At 38.6% G+C, this 20,747-nt stretch overlaps 1 protein-coding gene and 1 non-coding gene across 4 annotated transcripts in view; both read left to right on the plus strand.

Moving 5' to 3' along the window:
* FGF13 (fibroblast growth factor 13) overlaps nucleotides 1-20,747 on the plus strand; it is a 584,235-nt gene that overhangs the window by 17,920 nt on the left and 545,568 nt on the right. The gene's annotated exons all lie outside the window — the stretch shown is intronic.
* LOC129400223 (small nucleolar RNA U13) lies at nucleotides 3,566-3,669 on the plus strand. Its single transcript, XR_008627538.1, has one exon. It is a non-coding gene; the product is annotated as a small nucleolar RNA U13 (small nucleolar RNA).

Raw genomic sequence — 20,747 nt, forward strand, 5'->3', positions numbered from 1 at the left:
TTTTACTTGCCTTGTACTTCTCCTTCCTTCCCCAGAAGAAGCTTTTTTGGTTGTTTTGGCAGGGCCTAGGGGGGCACATCTGTCAGTGCTCAGGGGTTACTTTAGGTTCTGTACTCATGAATTACTCCTGGTATTGCTCAGGGGACCATATGGGTTGCTGGGAATCAAATTTCGGGTTGATAACATGCAAGGCAAGCACTCTACCTATTGCACTGTCTAAATCTAGCCCAATATTTATTCATTTATCTATTTATTGTTTTTAGTAATGTCTTTATTTATTTAAAACATTTTTTACAATTTTATGCTTATTTTTATTTTTAATTCCTCCAGCATTTAAAAGTGTTTTAAATTACTATCATAATATCTGCTATATGGACAATGAGGTAAATAAAATATCTAAAAATATAAAGAGGTAGAACCCTGTAGACATATGTAAGATGAAGGATTATTGATAGTGGACATAGTGGATAGTGGACATGGAGAGGAACAATGGTGGCTGCATCGACACTGACTCCCACAGTGCTGCAGGCTGACCTGGCCCAATTTTTAAAGGTTTTTCTTTTAATTGCATTATCTCTGTTATATCTGAGTTGTACTTTTAGGGATCAAAGATTACCTGATTGAAAATAAAGAATGAAAAGCCAAATCTAGGGATCCCTTATTGAAGCATTAAGGTTTCCTTTGATTCTAATTATGAACTTTGGTGTTGAGTGGCTATTTCTATTTCCCAGCTTCTTTTATATTTGTTATTTTTACTTTATTAAAAATTTAATTTTTAATTGACTTACTGTGAGATACACAGTTACAAAGCTGTCATGAACAGTTTTTTTTTTTTGGTCACACCCGGCGATGCACAGGGGTTACTCCTGGCTCTTCACTCAGGAATTACCCCTAGTGGTGCTCAGGGGACCATATGGGATGCTGGGATTAGAACCCGGGTCGGCCGCCTGCAAGGCAAATGCCCTACCCGCTGTGCTATCGCTCCAGCCCATGTCATGAAGAGGTTTTAGTCATACGATGATCCCACACCCATCCCTCCACCAATGTCCATTGCTCACCACCAATGACACCAGTTTCCCTCCCACCATCCCATCTCCTCCAGCCTGCCTTTATGGCAGGCACTTTACTTCCCCCCTCTCTCTGTCTCCCTGCCTCTCTCACTCTCTCTCTGCCAGGTTCTTTTTCTTTAAATTTTTTATTAATGAATCACCATGAGGTACAGTTACAGACTTACAAACTTTTGTGTTTGCATTTCAGTTATACAATGATCGAGTGCACATCCCTCCACCAGTGCCCATTTTCTACCACCAATGGTCCCAGCATCCCTCCCACCACCCTCACCCCGTCCTCCGGCAACCCCACTCTGCCTCTGTGGCAGGGATTCCATTTTGCTCTCTCTTTCCTTTTGGGTATTGTGGTTTGTGGTAGAGGTATTAAGAGGCCATCATGTTTACAATAGCCAGAATCTGGAAAAAAACTTGAATGCTCGAGAACAGATGACTGGTTATAGAATCTTTGGTACATCTACACAATGGAATACTATGAAGCTGTGAGAAAAGATGAAGTCATGAAATTTGCATATAGGTGGATCAACATGGAAAGTATCATGTTAAGTGAAATGAGTCAGAAAGAGAGGGATAGACATAGAAAGATTGCAATCATTTGTGGAATATAAAGTATCAGAATGGGAGACTAACACCCAAGAACAGTAGAGATATGTAATAGGAGGAGTACTCCACAGCTTAGAAGCTAGCCTTGCATGCTGGGGGGAAAGGCAGCTCAGATAGAGAAGGGACCACCAAGTAAAGGGTGCTAGCAGGGCCTGTTTGGGATGGGAGTTGCGGGCTGAAAGTAGACTATAGTCTGCCAGGTTCTTTTAAACTTTTAAATTTATTTTTATCTTTTGGAGGTAAAATACTGTACATAAAACATGGCACTTTAATAATTTTTAAGTGTGTATTTCTCTGTAATGGTGTTTAAACTTCATCATCCTGTGTGTTTCCCAGGTGCTTAATCAGACATTATAATTTGGTGAACGTGGCTTGAACCATACCCAGAGCGCTTAGGTTTTACTCCTGACTCTGTGCTCAGGGACCACTTCTGGTCATCCTTGGGGGACTATGTGGTGCTTATGATGGAACTTCGATCAGCTGTATGCAAGACAAGTGCCTTAACCCTTGTAGTACCTCTCTGACCCTATACTAAGACATTATATTGCTCCAAAGGGGTCAAAGTAGCCTGCTAGGATATAAAAGATCAGGCAAATCAAGAGATATGGATCTATCTAAGCTCACTGAACAAGTTATTGGCAGAAGCTTGGCTGCTTCATTTCTACTTAACCAAACAGATACATTTGGGCAGGTGACCTCCTACAGTGTGTGCAGAATCAGGGTTAAAATGTATATTTATAATGATTTCCTGACTGCTGTTATCAAGTAAGCAATCAATTGTTATGAGTTACCACCAAAAGACCCCCTCAAACTCATTTAAATTACCTGTCCCTCAGTTCAAATTAGTAATTTAAAGTATGGGCTTTATTTGCTCTTTATACATACAAATTGAATTACAAAAAGAGTTAGCATTCAAATTTCTAAAATTCAGGCAAATTCTTCTGCAGCCTGCCTTCCACTAACTCCATGACATTCCATGGTTGAAACCAAGTCCTTTGTGGGTGGCTGTTATTAATAAGCTTTCCTTAGGATGTTTACAGTAACTGCTGTGACCTAAATAAGATTGCTTATATTGTTTTCTCCCACAAAGGCAAAAACAGTTTTAAAAAGTGTGTCCATCTCCTCTAAAAGACATAGACTATCAACCTAAAAAACAAACATTTTTTTCTATGTATGCATTAGATGAGGAAACTTCAGTTTGATAAACTGGAATATATCTACACAGGCTAAATATCTGGAGCTCTTGCGGATCATAACTTTTTTTCTTGAAGTGGAGATTTAAGAAGATGCACTATGTACCAATAGCATGATTCCTTTCAAAAGGTATTTTAATTTGAATGAAATAAAATGCACACAACAGAAGGCTTAACATTTTAATGATTTTTCAAATTCAAACAATTTTTATTATATTGAATCACCATGAGATATAAAGTTATAATGCTGCTGGTGATTGAGTTTCAACTGTACAATGCTCAAGCACCTGTCCCTTCACCAGTGTTCACTTTTTTTAACCAATGTTCCCACTTTCTCTCCCCTCTCCTCAGCCTGAACTTTTGGCCGGTACTTGTCCTTTTTCTCTTTTCCTTTTAGGCACTGTGGTGGACACTACTTTTACTAAAAGAGTATCATGCATATCACATTATCTCCTTGAAGCATCCAGGTGTGGTCCAGAGTGATCACTTCCCAGTATCATTTTAATAATTTTAAGTGTATGGTTCATTTAGTGTTTGGTCCACATTGTTGGACAACTAGTCTCCAGAATTTAATCATCTCACAAAAATTATACTCTGTAGTGGAGGAGTGTTGATTCTAAGATGATGGTTCAGTTCAGCAATTTGTATTCTTGAAAAGTTAATAACATGCGCAGTATTATAAATTTAAAAATAAATCAAAGGATCCTTTTCTGGTTCATAAGCAGGATGACTTGGTGTTCACACATTTGTGTGACATATGCCTCCCTTTAATCTTGTTATACACTTGGCATGTTACCCATCTGAAGGGGGAAAAAATAAAAGTGAAAACCAACTTCCCATTTCTCCTCACTTCAGTCTCTGCAGTCACCATTATATATAGTTTCTATGAGCTTGACAAACTTAAACACCACATATACATGAAATTGTACAATATTTTATCTTCGTAACTATCTTATGCCATTTACTGTAATGTGCACAAGTTTTATTTACGTCGTAGCAGGAGTCATAGTTTCCTTCTTTTTCTCTTTGGTACTTAGCATTGAAACTAGGGTCCCAAAATGTCAAGCATGTGCTCTTCTCCTGAGATATATACATGGCCCTTTCTTTACAATGTCTGACTCATATTTTATTCTGTGTGGTACTACTTAGAGAAACAGAATAAATAGATAACATAAAGACAGGCACAGAGATAAATAGATAGGAAAGGTGATTAATTATAGAAATTGTATTGCATGGCTAAGGAGACTTAGATGTCCCATTGCACGCTGTTTATAGACTGGAGAATCTGGAAAGCTTATAGCATAATTCAGTCTGAATCTAAAAGCCTGAGAAGCTGAGGAGCTGTCGGTATAACTCCCATCAGTGTGAGGCTGATGACCTTAGGATGTGGAGTTAGTTTAAGTCTCAAAGTCTGAATATCAAAAAATTAGGAACTGAGATGTTGGAGAACAGGAGTGGATGGGCATCATAGCCCAAGTAGAGAAAGATTTTGCCGTTTGGTTATGTTCAGTCTCTCAACTTTGTCAATTATGTATCACCATTAGTCAGGAAAATCTTTAATTAGTCTTCTGAGACTCAAATGTTGAACTTTTCCAGAAGTACCCTCATAGATACAATTAGAAATAACATTAAATAAAATTATCTGAGTATGACTTATCATAGGGAGGGTGAAAGAAAGGTTAATCATTCCATATACATGTGTAATATGAACTCTGTGAGCACTGTCATCCCATTGCTCATTTATTTGCTCAAGTGGGCACCAGTAACATCTCTATTCATCCCTGTCGTATGTTAGTGTAGCCAATGGCTTCTGCTCACTCCAGGAACACGAAGAGCATATTTTATTAGTCTCTCCTTACTCGTCCTTCCCAATGATGCCATATTTGGGGCACTTTCAGGATCATGGGAATGAGGCCCATTATTGTTACTGTTTTTGGCTTATCTAATATGCCATGGGTAGCTTGCCAGGCTTTGCTGTGCAGATGGGATATTCTCGGTAGCTTGCTGGGCTCTCTGAGAGGGACAGAGGCTTTCAGGGAGGCCTCTAATCGCCCTTATAGGTGCTTTCAGTCCACCAAATGCAAGTTTTTTTGTCTATTGGCATACTGTATAGATCTGTGTCACTCTCTTCCAAGAGCTTTGTTTTATATTCTCTGGATCTTGGCCATAGATGAGATTGCATGGTGCTGGGGGCAGTTTGTGGGTGTGACTGCCAAGCTATTGGAAAATGGGGGATCTGGGTGGAGGATGCCCAGTCCCTATCTGAGCAAGCTAGGAGATCTCAGCCACAGGTACCGCATACCTGGGTTCCTCTGTCGGTTCCTTCATGGGTGAGGCTCGTCCGAGCATGTGGAGAGTGGCCTTGAGCATGGCTGTGGCTGGGTCCTAGGGGGTTTTGGCTGCCGGGGCTCTACTTGGGATGGGGAGGGGAACTCAACCTGCCCCCCTCCAAGGGGGCCCTGGTGAAGACAGCCTGGTGTGGGAGCATATACACACAGAGAGAGAGAGAGCGTGAAAAAGAGTAAATTTTCTTGCTCCGTTCCTGTATTGTTGTTTATTTGAACTGCTTCTATCTATTTGCTACAGTGAACATAGGTATCTGTCTTTTCACCCTTTAATTTATGGATAAGTTTACTTCAGCATGCTCAATTTATTTCCTTAGTCTTTATACTTACATAGTAACATGGCTGAAATCAATGAGAAAATAACTCAGACCATGAGAGACTGGAGGTATAGCGGTCTTCTTCCAAATTACATGTAAATTTGTAGACCATGAGGACAGAACCATGAGAAAACCCAGAAAGAACAGGATTTTCTAGCTCTAAGGTCTATTTTAATTGTGTTTTCTTTGATTGTGATGTTCATTGTAAAAATAATATAACTCTTTCCATGGTAGACTTCATGACACTTTATTCCTGCATCCTTTTTATATGACTTTTGAAATTTGTTTCCATTCTTATATTTTCTTGGTATGTTTCTTCCACTATGCTGAAACTTTTTGAGCTCATGGACCCTGCCATTTATCTGAGTGTTCAGTACCTGCCACAGAACCTGACCTTATGTGAAGCAAATTTAATAAATGTTTGTTTGAATAGAAATTGGACTCATTCTGTCATTGGGTACAATTTTAATTTCCTAGTTAGTCTTGGAAAAAATTGACATTTTTATTTGCTTTTCTCTGCTTCTTTTATGTGTGAGACATGACTTATGTTCGTGAGCACAAATTAGGTTTAAATATATGGCAACTAAGTTTTATTCTTCATCATTTGTGTGGAGAGGAAGAAGCATTTGTTAAGTTCTTGGTATCAAATAAAGAAGATTGGACTTTAATTTTGATTTATGATGTCCCTGTGATCATCTTCACTATGTATATTTTCCGCTCTCCAGGAAACACTATGAAGGTGATAGGAATTGTGCATGTCTTTGGGCTGTACAACCAGATGGAAGAGTTGTATTTGTAACTGGACACAGATATCTCACTCTATGTGTTGGCACTTAGGTCTTTTGTGATGCCTATTTTCTTGCCCCCTTATCACATTTTGAACCAATTTGAACACCAGAAATAAAATTCTCCAAGATGAAGTCAAGTGAGAGTAGACTTTGCATTAAAGGCCTGATCAATCTTTAATGCATTCTGTTTTGCATTGGTGAACAGGGAGCTTGCATTAATTTTCAGGTGATAGACAACACTTTCGAAGCACATGCCGGAGAATCTGGACACCATTCATTCAAAGAGCAGCAGCCAGATGGCAGGCTCAGTGCCAGGCTCTGGGGAAACACTAATGAGGAAGAGAATCTCTGTTCTGGCTCCTTTGGAGCTGACAATGGGAGAAATAGACCAGGAAGTTTTACCCTGATCAGGGAAGACAGAGAGGTAGAGAAGCTTTCAAATGCTCATCGATTCCAATTCTAATTCTTATGCAGAAATATAAAAATGCCACTTCTCCAGGCATTAACAGGTAAGTTCCCTGATTGGGAGAAATATATGAAGAGACAGAAAGTTCTGTGTTCTGCCCAATGATATTTTAATGATATCTTAATGATATCTGAAATGTCAATTGTGAACAAAATTATGGGGTACTATTTAATAAAATTTTAATGCAAGTTTAAATATAAATGAATACAAATCTATAAGTAAAGTTGCTGTTTTCTGTTTATCTTCTGTTTATATTTTTGCTGCTAAGACCACAGATTATGGACTGTCGATATTTTCTCTATCATATAAATACATGTGTATTTCTGAATTGGGATTCTCCTTAACTTAAAACAAAATACAGAGACCCTCTTTGCTCTTAAGGATATGGGTTATTTAGCACTAAAACTTGACCATACTAAAAGCATATTAATATCATTTGTTAATGGAAAGGTATGTTGTTGTATGTATAGTATTGGGAGGTCATATGTATTTTTAATTGCTTTTATTAATGAGATTCCACTGTATCACTGTCATCCCGTTGTTCATCAATTTGCTCGAGAGGCCATCAGTAACGTCTTCATTGTGAGACTTGTTACAGTTTTTGGCATATCAAATATGCCATGGGTAGCTTGCCAGGCTCTGTCTTGCTGGCAAAATATTCTCGGTAGCTTGCCAAGCTCTCTGAGAGTGGTGGAGGAATCAAACTCAGGTCGGCCACGTGCAAGGCAAACGCCCTACCCGCTGTGCTGTTGCTCCAGCCCAATGAGATTTCATGGGTTGCAATACTGTTGATAAAATGATTTCTCGTGCATATAATTGCAACAGCACATTTTAACTAAATCAAAATGATCATTCTGATTTAACAGAGGATAGCATTCTTGAGAAATAAATATATAGTCAGGCAAGACACACGTTATTTCTGATTCCACATTACATGACTCATGTTGATTTTCAACTTTGTTTTTGTTTGTTTTGTTTTGGGCCATATCAGGCTATGCCTAGGGGTTATTCTTGGCTCTGTACTCAAGAATTACTGTTGGTGGTGTTTGGAGGATCATATGGGGTTCTGGGGATTGAGCCTAAGTCAGAATCTCTGCACGCAAGGAAAGTACTCTATCCCCTGTAGTGCTCAGGCCCTGACTCTCAACTTTGACCATTCACTTGCATGAAATCACATATTTGTTCACAAACGTTATCCAGAGGTTGTCTATAGAAATTTCAGGATAGTTCCATTTATATCACTTAATTATTTGTTGAATTTGTGTGATGTGCCAGCTCTATGTCAGGCTGATTCTAAGTTCTGGTGATCCACTGGTGAACAAGCTATTACTCATCTCTGTCCATTTCCACCCATGCCCCAGAATTCACTATAACCTAGTAGGATAAAAGCAGACTTTGAAATAATGCATTGGGATAAACAGAGTAAGCAATTCTCTAATAAGAGAAATCCAGGAAGCTGCTGAAGTCTAGGGGAGGGGAGTTAACTCAGTTTTGAAGAGCCATGGAAAGCTTGAAGAGAAAGATATGTTTAACCTGGATTGGTGAAGTGAATTAATAGTGTGGCAAAAAAGGAGGTGAACAGCACATCTGAAGAAACAAAAATGATCAGAATGGAGAAAAAGGAGAGCATGTGGAAAGTAGCTGAATCTCATTCACCGGGGCTAGAAAGGCAGGAGATACGTTCTCAGAAGGAGGCGGGGCCAGAGCTCAGAGGCATTGATGAATTTGTATATCAAGATGAGGAGTTGAAATTTCATTTTAAATGCACCAGGATGCCTCTAGATGTTGGTGTAATAAGGAGTTATGTGACTTGGTGTCCATATTTTAAAATTTTGTCCATCTGGAGAAGAAATGAGAAAGTAGAGTCTAGGCTTGATCTCTTTAAGAGCGACAATGAATAATGTCTATAGACTTGGTTTATTATCAGTGTATTTGTGAAGGTCTGCATATATCTCATTTCTCCAAGGGCAGAGTAGAGGTGTTCATTGTAGAGATCATGTTTCATATTTGTGAGATCCTGGGTTCTAACTGCAGTACCAAAACAAAGTCAAGCAAAAATCTATTTTGTTTCTAGAATTGAGTTCTACTTTTAGTACTTATGAATGTGAATAGGAAGTGCTGTTTCCCCTCTCTCTAGCTCCTTTTTCATGAACTCAGAATTTTCCTCAAAGAGATTTTCAATGAGATCCTCAAATTAATAATGACCCCAATATAATTTACTTAAAAGCTATGTGGGAGACCCTTTATAGATAGTAGTCAAATAAATGGTCTGATATTAGTCAGGTGTCTTTCCTGGTTACATATATCTTAGGATACTCAATATCTCTTTTTCAAAGCTTACTGCTGAGTTATTGTATTCAAGTGAGAAATAAACCAGGCAAAGTGGAAATCAAATCTTAATGTGAGTGGTATATAATGGTCCCCAAATTGGACTGGCACTTGAAAACATACTTTTATTTCCCATTTGCTGTTATCTTTACCACTCTTTATTTAATATAACAGAAAATCACAGGCAATTTACATCAAAATTCACGTCTGTAAAATGGAGATGATAATGTCACATTCATATTTCAGTAATTTAGGGGTTCTTCTATTATTAGGAAAATAGTTTTGAGTATCTAGCATTAATAATGCATCACTCTCCTAAAACTTAAAGGTGGCTTTCACTGGGTGGGCCAGGAAAAGAATATAAATCCCTGAAGAGCTTCTCAAAGGCTTCATGTTTTGACTCCAGGGCATACTTACTGTAGTGAAGGTATGAATATGGACAGTGAACTGGGGAACCCCTCTACTCAGCCCAGAGGCAAGACCTCACTCTTCAGTCTTGTAAAGCATGATCTTCTCTCATTTCAGAAAGAAAAATGGAAAATCAAATCTACAACTAATACAATTAAAATCCTAGATAATGGGGAAAATGACCAGATATCGGTATTGCTGTTGACAAAAGTTACAACTTAAAGTCAACACTGCAAAGTTGTACTACTTTTGATTTATTGCATCAGGGGATCAACATCTTTATAAACAGTAGAACGGAAAGCTGGCATACATTGGGGTGAAGAGATACTTTGTTAGGCACAACTCTATAGGATACCAATGAACTGATTTGTAAAATTTTATGGATGACATGGATTTTTCAGTTTTCTGTATGAGTAAATACAAATCATTTAAATTGTTCTTATTATATTAAGGAAGTAATAATTGCTACTGTGAGAAGGCATATCACAATGTTCTCAACAGACATTCTCTTCTTAGAGAGCCCAGTGGCATTTTATTAGTTATATACTGTTGCTTATGAGTCTATAAGTTTTGCTCTAGCACAAAACAAAATTATAACAGATACTGTGCAGTCTGGTTTAATCTCTGTGTGAATTAAGGACAAAATGACTTACATTTGAGTCTACAATAGTGAAAGTTGTCTTGATACAGTATCTTTGAATATATAATTGGGCACTTTTCTCTGGAAAAGTTGGTCATGTTAAAATAGGAATATATTAGGAAAAATTGAAGGCATGGGAAAGATTGTGCGATCTAAAATATCTAGTTTTTATGGAAAAATTATTTAAACTTTGAAAATAAAAGTTTTCATATCCATTTTAGGTTCCTGAGCCCAGTTTTATGTGTATGTGCAAGTGGTGTGTGTGCGCATGTGTCTGTGTGTGCATGTATGTTGGTGGAGGGATTTCAAAGCTACCAACAAACAATTCAAGTAACCCAGCAGGATGTCCTACAATTCAGCTATATTATGATACTGTCTTCCCAGAAACGCCATCAGATTGCAAAGGTCAGGGGATCAGTCCTACAAGAATGCCTCCTATGACCTTCCTAGCATCTGTCTTCAAAGGCTTAGCAAGTTTAGGTGAGCACTGTGATTCTGTTTAATCAACTCTAGAGAAGGACTCCCTTCCCTTGTTTGACTTCAGATGCTATATAGGTTGCTACCTAGATTGCTAACCAAGTGATTATAAATAAGTGGTTCTGAGCTGGAGATGGAGTATAAGGGGTAAGTCACTTACTTTTCATGTGTCTGACACATGTTTTATCCATGGCATCACATGGTTAACCAAGTGCTTCCAGGAGTGAACCCTGAGTACAGAATAAGGAGTAAATCCTGAACACAGCTGAATGCACTCCATCCCAAGCCAAAATAAATGAATAAATAAATCAAACCCTCCCCAGTAACCCCTCCTGTGGTTCAAATAAATTGCTAGAGTGACTTAAGGACTGAGACAAACATTCTACTTACTGGGTAACTTATTTATTGTAACAGTATATAAATAATAACAGCCAGATGGAAGAGATTCAGGATGCAAGGCATGAAGAAAAGGCCTGAAGCTGCCTGCCATATCATCTCAGTGCAAACCTCTTTTTCCAAATCTCCATGTGTTGATTCATTTGCAAGCTTTCCTCATCCAGTCTGTTCCTTTGTTGTTTATTCCCTCTGGGTGGCATGAATTAAAAAATTACTTCGACATGAGTGAAAAAAAATCATTGACTATTCACAATCATTTCAAGCCCCTCTTCCCTCCCTGGAGGTCAGGGAGAAAACTAAGAGTTTCCAGTGATTTTAGAAGCTTTGTGCCAGAAACAGGAGCATGTAACAACGGCTTATTTTTTTAAGTCATAAATCACAGTATAATATATTTTCAACAGTACCAGGCTATGTTCTAGCCATAGGTGTTCTGACAGCAAATTAAACTAAGATTTCTGCCCTTATGTTATTTTTAGCATGTGTGTATCCATGTGTGCATGTGTGTGTATGCATGTGTGCATGTGTGTGTATGCATGTGTGCATGTGTACGTCTGTGTATGTGTGTATCTGTGTGTCTGTATCTGTGTTGGGGACAAAGGGAGCATATTATATGCAAAATGTGTAGGTATAAATATATGAGATCTGATGAAAAATGCTATGAAAGAAAAAAATCTTTAAAAAATGTCCTGTGGTGATGGTGGTGGTGACAGATGACTGAAGTTTTGTTTGGTGGTCACGGATAGACTCACTAAAATGACAATTGAGCAAAAAAGACCCGAGAGACAAATATTTTAGGCAAGAGATTTGCCAGGTTTAACACATTGCCTGAGGGAAAAAAGGTATTACCCAGAAGTCAGGCAGTTGGTGTTACTTTTTTTTTTCTTCACAGGACTCAAGTCCTTTCTATTCCTGTGTAAATTCTGCACGAATTTAAATTGAAGTCTACAGTTATTAGACTCTTAAAAGTTTAATAGCTTTTTTCCCTTGAAATTGCAGGACTGGGAGCTTGTATGTATGTATGCATACAGAGAATATTGGCATGTACTAAGTTGGCTTATACCACTGTACATATGTTTTGGTGTTGAATACCTACTTGTTGATTTGCAGCTACAAATTCACCATATCTGCATTTGTGTAAACCTAAGTCCCAACCATTCGAATAGCTAAGAAGAATGAATGTGGCCCATTATAGACAGGCTCATCTTGAGCTTTTGTGGTTCTTTTGAAATGTAGGAAGTAGTATTAGCTATATAGAGAAACCTCTCCTGAGGACATAAAGGGACTAGAGAGCACTTATATTGAGTAGAGAGCATGTCAAAGTCATGAAAATGGAGAATTTCTTGTTCAGTATGTGTTGTGGATTCAGTTCAGGGTCGATTGATGCACTCTGTCTCTGTCCATAGTGCTGTGCATAATACTTGCCACTTCTGGGAAGAGAAGGAAACAGTATCCAGTAGGTGGGGAAGAGCAGAGCTGGTTCTTCTGTATGGAGCCTGCAAACTCCAAAAGAAAACTATTTTCCCAGCCTCCCTTTAACAAGATCTGGGCAAGTGACACCTTCTCTTTGGCAAGAGCTATTAGCCAGCTCATTATGTGCAAATAGCCAGAGTTTTGGAATGAATTTATGCTAGAACAAAAGCTATTGAATTTGGTAACGCTCTCAGATTGACCTTCTCTTGTCCACAGTGGAAAGCTTGTTAGATAAAGGTTTGGTGTTAGATAAAGGAGTGGTGTGGAGGGTGGGGCCTGTGTATAATTTTTGAAAGAGAATTTGAGTGGTTGTCCTTGGGTGAACCTCTTTGAAGTCTCAGTTTCATGAACCTACACAAAGAGAACAATAATTTCCAAACACCAATCCAACTGTTTCGAGAAGACAATGAGTTATGATATGTGAAGATACTTGATATAGCACTGTACATGTAATCATAACTTATTTAAATTAATGGTCTTGCTTTTCCCTAGAAGAAGTCTTTATCTGTGGAAGATTGTTCAGTGCTACAAAAGAATTGGCCTTTATCAGAAAACTCCTCTGAATTAGCGTTATTTATATGAGATATATTCCTAGGATTTTATCACTCACATAATTTTACAGTGATACTTTCCCCTCACAATTCCCTGATTACATGTATATAATTTACTATAGACAAATAAAAGATAATGTTTTGAGTAAGTGACAGCCCTGAATCAGAAGTAGGGCTTGGAATTTCTGATGTTTTTCTGTTAGTCAGTGATGGAAATAATAAAGAATAATTAGATCTAGATGTATTTGACATCATTTGACAGAAATTCATTTGACAGAAAAATCTATGACCTCTTGAAATTCCAGTTTTTCAATAATAATAAGTAAAGATATTTAAGACATGCTTCCAGTGTCCCCTTTTGCTTAACTTTATTCATTGCCATATCAATAAAAGAGACTACTCACTCAAATTATTTTACTGTAAGAATCATTGGCACCTAATTATTAACGTTGAAGATGGTGAGTAGGTTAAGCATATAGGGCTTGTGCATTACTTTTTCCCATCTGTAAAATGTGCAAAGCAATGGCCCTTAGCTCATTGAATTGTTGAATGGGTTAACTAATTGTATGTGCATTTATGCATATATCACGATCACGATCACAAAATCCCATTAATCATCGATTTCTCGAGCGGGCTCAGTAACCTCTCCATTCGTCCTTTCCCTGAGATCTTAGAAGTCTCTCTCAACTCGGCCCTCCCAATGATGTTGCACTGGAGGCTCTTTCAGGGTCAGGGGAATGGGATCCAGCTTTTTACTGGATTTAGCATATGGATACACCATGGGAAGTTTGCAAGGCTGTCCCATGTGGGCAGGAAACTCTCAGAAGCATGCCAGTTTCTCCCAGAGGGAGAAGTAGGTCACAAGATAAGATAAGCTTCTGGGAGCTTGCTTTTAAGCCTCTGGATGTTGGCCGTTGATGGGATTACACACACCTGGGTTCCTCTGCTGGTACCTTCATGCGTGAGGCCCATCTGAACTTGTGGAGAGGGGCCTCGAGCATGGCTGTAGCTAGGTTCCGGTGGTCTTTGGCCGCTGGGAGCTCTGCTCGGGGTGGGGAGGGAAGCTGGAGCCCATCCCCTCCGAGGGGCCCTGTGGAAGACAGCCAGGCATGTGGACAAGAGACTCTCTGCATCACTCTCTTCTGGGAGCTCGCTTTTAAGTCTCTGGATGTTGGCCGTTGATGGGATTACACACACCTGGGTTCCTCTGCTGGTACCTTCATGGGTGAGGCCCATCTGAACGTGTGGAGAGGGGCCTCGAGCATGGCTGTAGCTAGGTTCCAGTGGTCTTCGGATGCTGGGAGCTCTGCTCGGGGTGGGGAGGAAAGCTGGGGCCCATCCCTTTCGAGGGGCCCCAGGGAAGACAGCCAGGCATGCGGGCAAGAGACTCTGCATATATATGCATATATGTGCATATATATATTACTTTGAAGAGTGACACTTAATTAGCACTATATGTTTCTGCTACAATTAGTATTCAGTAAACTCTCTTTTTTGAGGTTATTGAGCTAGAGGGTTTCTGCCTAAGACAAAAGGCTGAGTGAAATCTGGGTATTTTAGTGAAAGAATGAACACGGAGAGGGGAACCTTCTCAAAATAACAATCTGCCACAAATTCTCTTTCCCACCTCAACATCTGATCAAGTTCAAATATCCACCTTTTGTGATCCCAACCTTCTTAACCTAGTAGATTGTTAGTGATACTGTCAGTGTGATATTTAAGGAGTTCCTGGATTACATATTTTAACATACAGCATCCTATCATTTATATGACTCTTCCTCCTTCATTAGACTATGAGGTCGTTGAGGGTAGGGGAGGGTGGAATTAAATCCAGAGCCTTGGTATGTCACTGGCACTCAGTCTATACCTGGGTATGGATGACAAGAAGAGCTCCGCAGAGGAGGTCCTTCTGGATTTCCTTTCCTCATGATCACTGACTCCTCCACATGATTAGATCAGAGCTAGCCACTACTGGCCTTATTGTATGGCTGGACCTATTCTGTCTCTACAGTAGACTACTGCAGAGCTGAATGAGGTGGGTGTGTAGCATTTCCTGGGGAAGAAGGAAAGAGAAATAAGAACTAAAATGATAGCCCATCTCTACATTCCTGGAATGGAAATTCAGGGGGCACTGCTTTCTTTGCCTCACCTCAGCCAGAGTCCTTGAGAGCACAGTGAGTATTTATATGCTTGCACTCCTTCCTCTGGGGCCTTTCCAGACTGCCCCATATGGACTTAGCTGCTGCTCCTCCAGCATGTTGCTATAATTCTGTTAAGGGAGTGATTCGACTGCATAAAAATAAGTGTTAAGAATAATATATAAATCATGGTTTAATAAATCCTGGCCTATGTGCTCCCTACTTAGCTGTGGTGAGCCACAAGAGGTAAAGACTCCATCTTGTGGGTTCTGGAAAGCATGGATGCGTGAATGAATGCTACATGAGTAAAACAAAATATCTATTTATTTACTTTTGGTGCTTAATTATTTTTGGTGCCAGAGACTGAACTCTGGGTTTTATACATACAAGGATCAGTTTGTTTTTCTACTACTACTTCAGCAATCTTCCCATATGCCCGTGAAAAGCCTATGTCATTACTTGATTATGAACCATCATTTTAACCTGCAGCAAAGCATGGCAGCTAGTGCAGATAGGAAGGAATTAGTTGAATGGCATGGTCCCGAAAGCATCAATGGGTGTATTTCTGGGTATATTTGGTGGCAAGAATAAAAATCAGCAACTTATAGTGCTAAAGTCCTTGGCAGATGTGAAGTTGAAAAGTGATGAGGGTGATTACACAGTCACTAATTGAATCTGATGATCTCATGGGGCACCGTTTTCAACCTCACTTTCACATTGTATATATATATATATATATATGCATATATGCGATTGTGATACTTGTGCACAAAAGGAGCCAAATCATTTATGAGAGCCTCTCTTTGAAAAGTTATAGAAGTGCATGTCTGGAAAGACTGTACTTCGGGTAGGGCATTTACCTTGCGTTGCAGCCAACCCAGGTTTGATCTCAGCACTCTCTATGGTCACCCCAAGCCCCGGCAGGAGTGAGCCCTAAGGGCAGATTCAGGGGTAAGCCCTGAGCATGCTAGTGGTAGCCTAAAAAACAAAAGAAAAAAGTTAAAGAAGTGAGGCCATGGATAGCTCAGGTCTGATACTATGCATTACTGCATCATAAGGATTAAGCATGGAACCATCTTAGATGAGTTAGCTCAGTTTTTCTAGGAATGGCCCCCAAGTTCTTTGAGCACTGCTTGGAAACAGTCTCTAAAAAGAAAAGTTAAGTATATAGTATCCTTTAGAAAGAATTTTTCACCGAGGAAAAACTAAGAAACAAAATGAACCTTCAGAATATCAGAAAACTCTGTATTTGAAGATTCATAATAGAATTTATTTTTGCAGTGGCCAGCCAAGCTGAGGGTAACTGTTTATGGCATGGAATTTTCTCAGAGAGTCATTCTAGAAGACAGTGATTTAGCAGAGCACCCAGCATAGGGCCAGTAATTGTAAAGATTTACGCAAATTGGTGGAGCCTGGTCTTTGACTGAACTCTAATCTCAGAAGGCTATATCTGAAATATCACTGAGAAACTCAGAAGGGTATAAATTATATAGCTTAACTCTCTATCCTGTGCTTGTGCAAAGAATTCAGAGAGAGCATGTTAAAAGGATAGAAGAAATCAAGGAAGTAAGTAAGAAGAGATAGACGATAACAGGCAAGGGATTAAGGACCTCAGACTCATTGGTAGTGTAGATGTGTGTTTGAGCTACACATCTGATCCACAGAACCAACAAAACTGAATGAAGAATATCCAAACTAAAAGAACCAAACTTCAAAATGTGTCCATCAAAATTAAATAAATTATACTATAAAAATTAATATAAATTCTGAGAAGTGAAAATAAAATAAAATAAATTGTGCCTATGGGGGCATGTTGAGGGGTGGGATGGAAACCGGGGATACGGGTTGAGGGAAGTTGATGTTGGTAATGGGATTTGTGTTTGAAGAGTGTATGACAGAAACTCAACTATGCAGAACTTTGTAAATTACAGTGACTTAAAATTTTTTCAAGTAAATAAAAATTAAAAATGAGTAAGTATACCCGTTGAGATACAAAAAGGGAAAAAGAAATCTGGAAAATCTCCATGAAAGAAGGAATAGAAAGTACATCCAACTGGGAGAAGGGGGTAGATAAATGGAAGTAAAATTGATTATGGGGTGTTGGTGACACGTCAGCTTGACAGGATTATTTATTCACTCATCACATGAAATTAATTTGATTCACCAGTTTGAGCCAAGTTCTGTACTGGATATTAAGGACGGACACATACATAGACAATATTCCCTGCTCTTGATGCTGTGGGTTCACACAAGAAATGCATTCCTTGACTCTTCAGTTATTAATGCTTTCACCAGACATCTGTCTCATTGCGATCTCACTTAGTATTTATATGCTGTGCATATATAAATAAATTAGAGTAATTCAAGCAAGTTACATATACTAGATCAGTGCTTACTTTTTATCTTCTTATGATTCCTGCACTTTAGATTCATGAGTTTATTTCTCTTTGATTTTAACATAATTCTTTTTCTTCCTTAAAATATTTTAATTAAAAATATTATCCAGATTTGTTTCAGTATATGTTCATTATATTTTACCTTTACTAAGATTTCTAATGCTATTTTTTAATTTTTATTTTATATGTTAGTTCACAACATTTGATTTTATTTAATATTCAAACACCCATCCCACTACCATTAAACCTCCCCACCATCAAATTCGGAATGTTTCCATCCCAAGCCCCAAGCCCTATACCAAAACACAACCTAAATAATATATTTCATATTGCCTGTTATGAAGAACTGCTGAACGTGATTACAAAAAATGTTTATATAGGAAACAGTGCGAAGATTGTTCTGTTTTGGCAGGAGCCATTAAGATATTCTATAGGATATCACTAACATGTTAAAGTTTGGGTGATGTGAGCTTTGGTATATATATCTGAAAATATGTATATATGCATATATATTTACCTCTATAATTTGTTACCTACTAACTGAACCCCATCAAATGTGATGAGGTAATTATGGAGAATGGGTAGAGAGTGTCTTATTATGTGTCCAGGAATATGTTCACTCATATGTGAGGCTCAACCCGAGCATGTGGGAAGTGGCCTTGAGCTTGGCGGCAGTTGGGTTGTGGAGGTTTTTGGCTGCCAAGACTGGGTCCCTTGGGGCAGGGAAGGCTCCCACTTTCCCCCTCTGAAGCGCCCTGTGTGAAACAGCCTGGCACAGAGTCCGGTGGCATGGTTATTGGGACCTCATGTTATGCTCCCTTCCGGGAGAAGGAGCTGTGGGATCTCGATTTTTGGGGGGCTTTTTGGGTCACACAGGGGTTACTTCTGGCTTTGCACTCAGGAATTCCTCCTGGCAGTGCTCAGGGGATCATATTGGATGCTGGGAATTGAGCCGGGGTTGGCCACATGCAAGGCAAACACCCTACCTGCTGTGCTATCGATCCAGCCCCTTGGGATTTCGATTTTAACTTAATTCTTGCTCCTCATTTGCTCAGAAACATTTCACAGTTTCCAGTTCTGTTGATACTCCTAGATTCAGTTACACAACAGTTAAAGAAGCTAGATTCTAGATAGATACAGGTATTAAAATAGTCAACCATTTCCTATTGACAAAGTGCTTTTTCACATAGCAGACAGTATTATTCCTCACAGTTGTCCTGTGAAGTTGTGTCCGTTATTATTCTCATTTCACAGATACGAAAGTTCAGGTGCAAAGCAGTTAAGACTCTGACCACACTGCTCAAAAGCAGGTGAACTTGGGCGCTAGAACCCAGTCCTTCTATACAGTTTTCTTTCTGTACTGAAATCCCAACATTGCTTGATTTAGAACGGTATGATCAAAATTAAGGTTTAATAACTGTCTATGGTAAGAAATGTATCTTTTTCTAAAGAAATGAATGGTTTCTTTGAATGGGAAAATTGTAGATAAAGTTTTAACAGGCTTGGAAACATGTAAGGGGAGGCCAAATCACGGACTAAAAATAAGGGATCTTATCTTGTGGGTGTTGCTCCACTTGTCCACTGTGAGATTTGAGATACTCTACCTGCATGCACATTACGTGCTGTTCTTTCTTGCTGAGAGTCACTGATTGATTTCTGAAGACTGAGGCAGTTTTTATAGTTGGAGAGGACTTTGACCAAACATGGCAACTTACCAAACAGCAACCATCCATGTTCAAACTCCCCCTTTCCACCACTTTCTGGAAAATAAGAATCTATTTCTGTCCCAAATAACCAGTGCTAGGTTGCTGACAGGGAGACTGACAATGTGGCATTTTAAGTCATTAAGCCAAATGTCCTATAGCGTAAAACTGCTGTTTAAAGTTTTCTATTGGTATTTTATCACCAACATGTTTCAATTCCTGATCTTGCTCATTTATAATGTGTATAAGCACTTTTATGCACATTTTAGGCAGATTTAGCTTATTTGTTCTTCTTCATAGTTCTACAAATACACAACATTGAATATATATTTATTTATTCAGTTTTTAACATAAATGTTCATATTAAAAGAATTTTATATTTACAGAAAACATACAAAGATAATTTAGAGAATTCTTGAATCCCCCTTCATGCATTTTCAGTTAGTGTTAGCATAATATTTAGTCATGGTCTGTTTATCAAAACCAAGAAGTGAACATTAGTAGAGGACCCACTGACAAAACTCTATAATTTATTGAAATTTCACATTTTCTCTTTTATTAGTGCTATTTCCCCACTACTATTAGCCAGTCTAGGACACAACATTGCATTTAGCATTCATTAAGGTTTGCACTTGCATTTTTCTTCTTTATTGACTTATCATTAGTTCATCATATTATAGAATTTCAAGGGTATAGCTAAATACTTCTGCATGTGTACAGCTTTCACCATACCCACCATTAAAGTTTCATTGCCTTCCTTCCTTCCTTCCTTCCTTCCTTCCTTCCTTCCTTCCTTCCTTCCTTCCTTCCTTCCTTCCTTCCTTCCTTCCTTCCTTCCTTCCTTCCTTCCTTCCTTCCTTCCTTCCTTCCTTCCTTCCTTCCTTCCTTCCTTCCTTCCTGTTTTCCTGAGTCAAAATGTTAAGAGATATTCAGAGAGTATAGAACACTGGTATGCAGGCAGTTTAATCCCTTGTTTTTCCTTACAATTAGATAATGAAGTAGGTAGATGAGTAGAATGGGTTTGTGACAAAGAATGAATGAAAGTGTCTGTAATTGCACACCTCACTCCAAAATTAGGATTATTGAACTGATAACTAATTTATTCAGACTGAAACCTAATGAAACACATGGTATAATGTTTCTCTAGACATAGTTTTCTGGATCTTTTAAACTCCTGTAGAGATGACAATTGAGAATTTCTCTGACAATCATATTAGGGAACTTCCCTTTTTTAAGTATCACAGAGATTTTAAATTTCATAATAGTGTGAAAATTCATAATGTGTTATGGTTTATGAAATAGGAGCTTATGGCTCCATATTAATTGTGGGATTCTTGTGATATAGCATGAAAATACTTATAGACTTAGCAGCATTTTCTCTGCATAGACCATGATAGAAATATTGATGTGTAGAAGACTTCTTTATATTTTGCTGTAATATATTTAAAAAGCTTTCTTTCC

Source organism: Sorex araneus, chromosome X (genome assembly GCF_027595985.1).
Source record: "Sorex araneus isolate mSorAra2 chromosome X, mSorAra2.pri, whole genome shotgun sequence".
Taxonomy (NCBI): domain Eukaryota; kingdom Metazoa; phylum Chordata; class Mammalia; order Eulipotyphla; family Soricidae; genus Sorex; species Sorex araneus.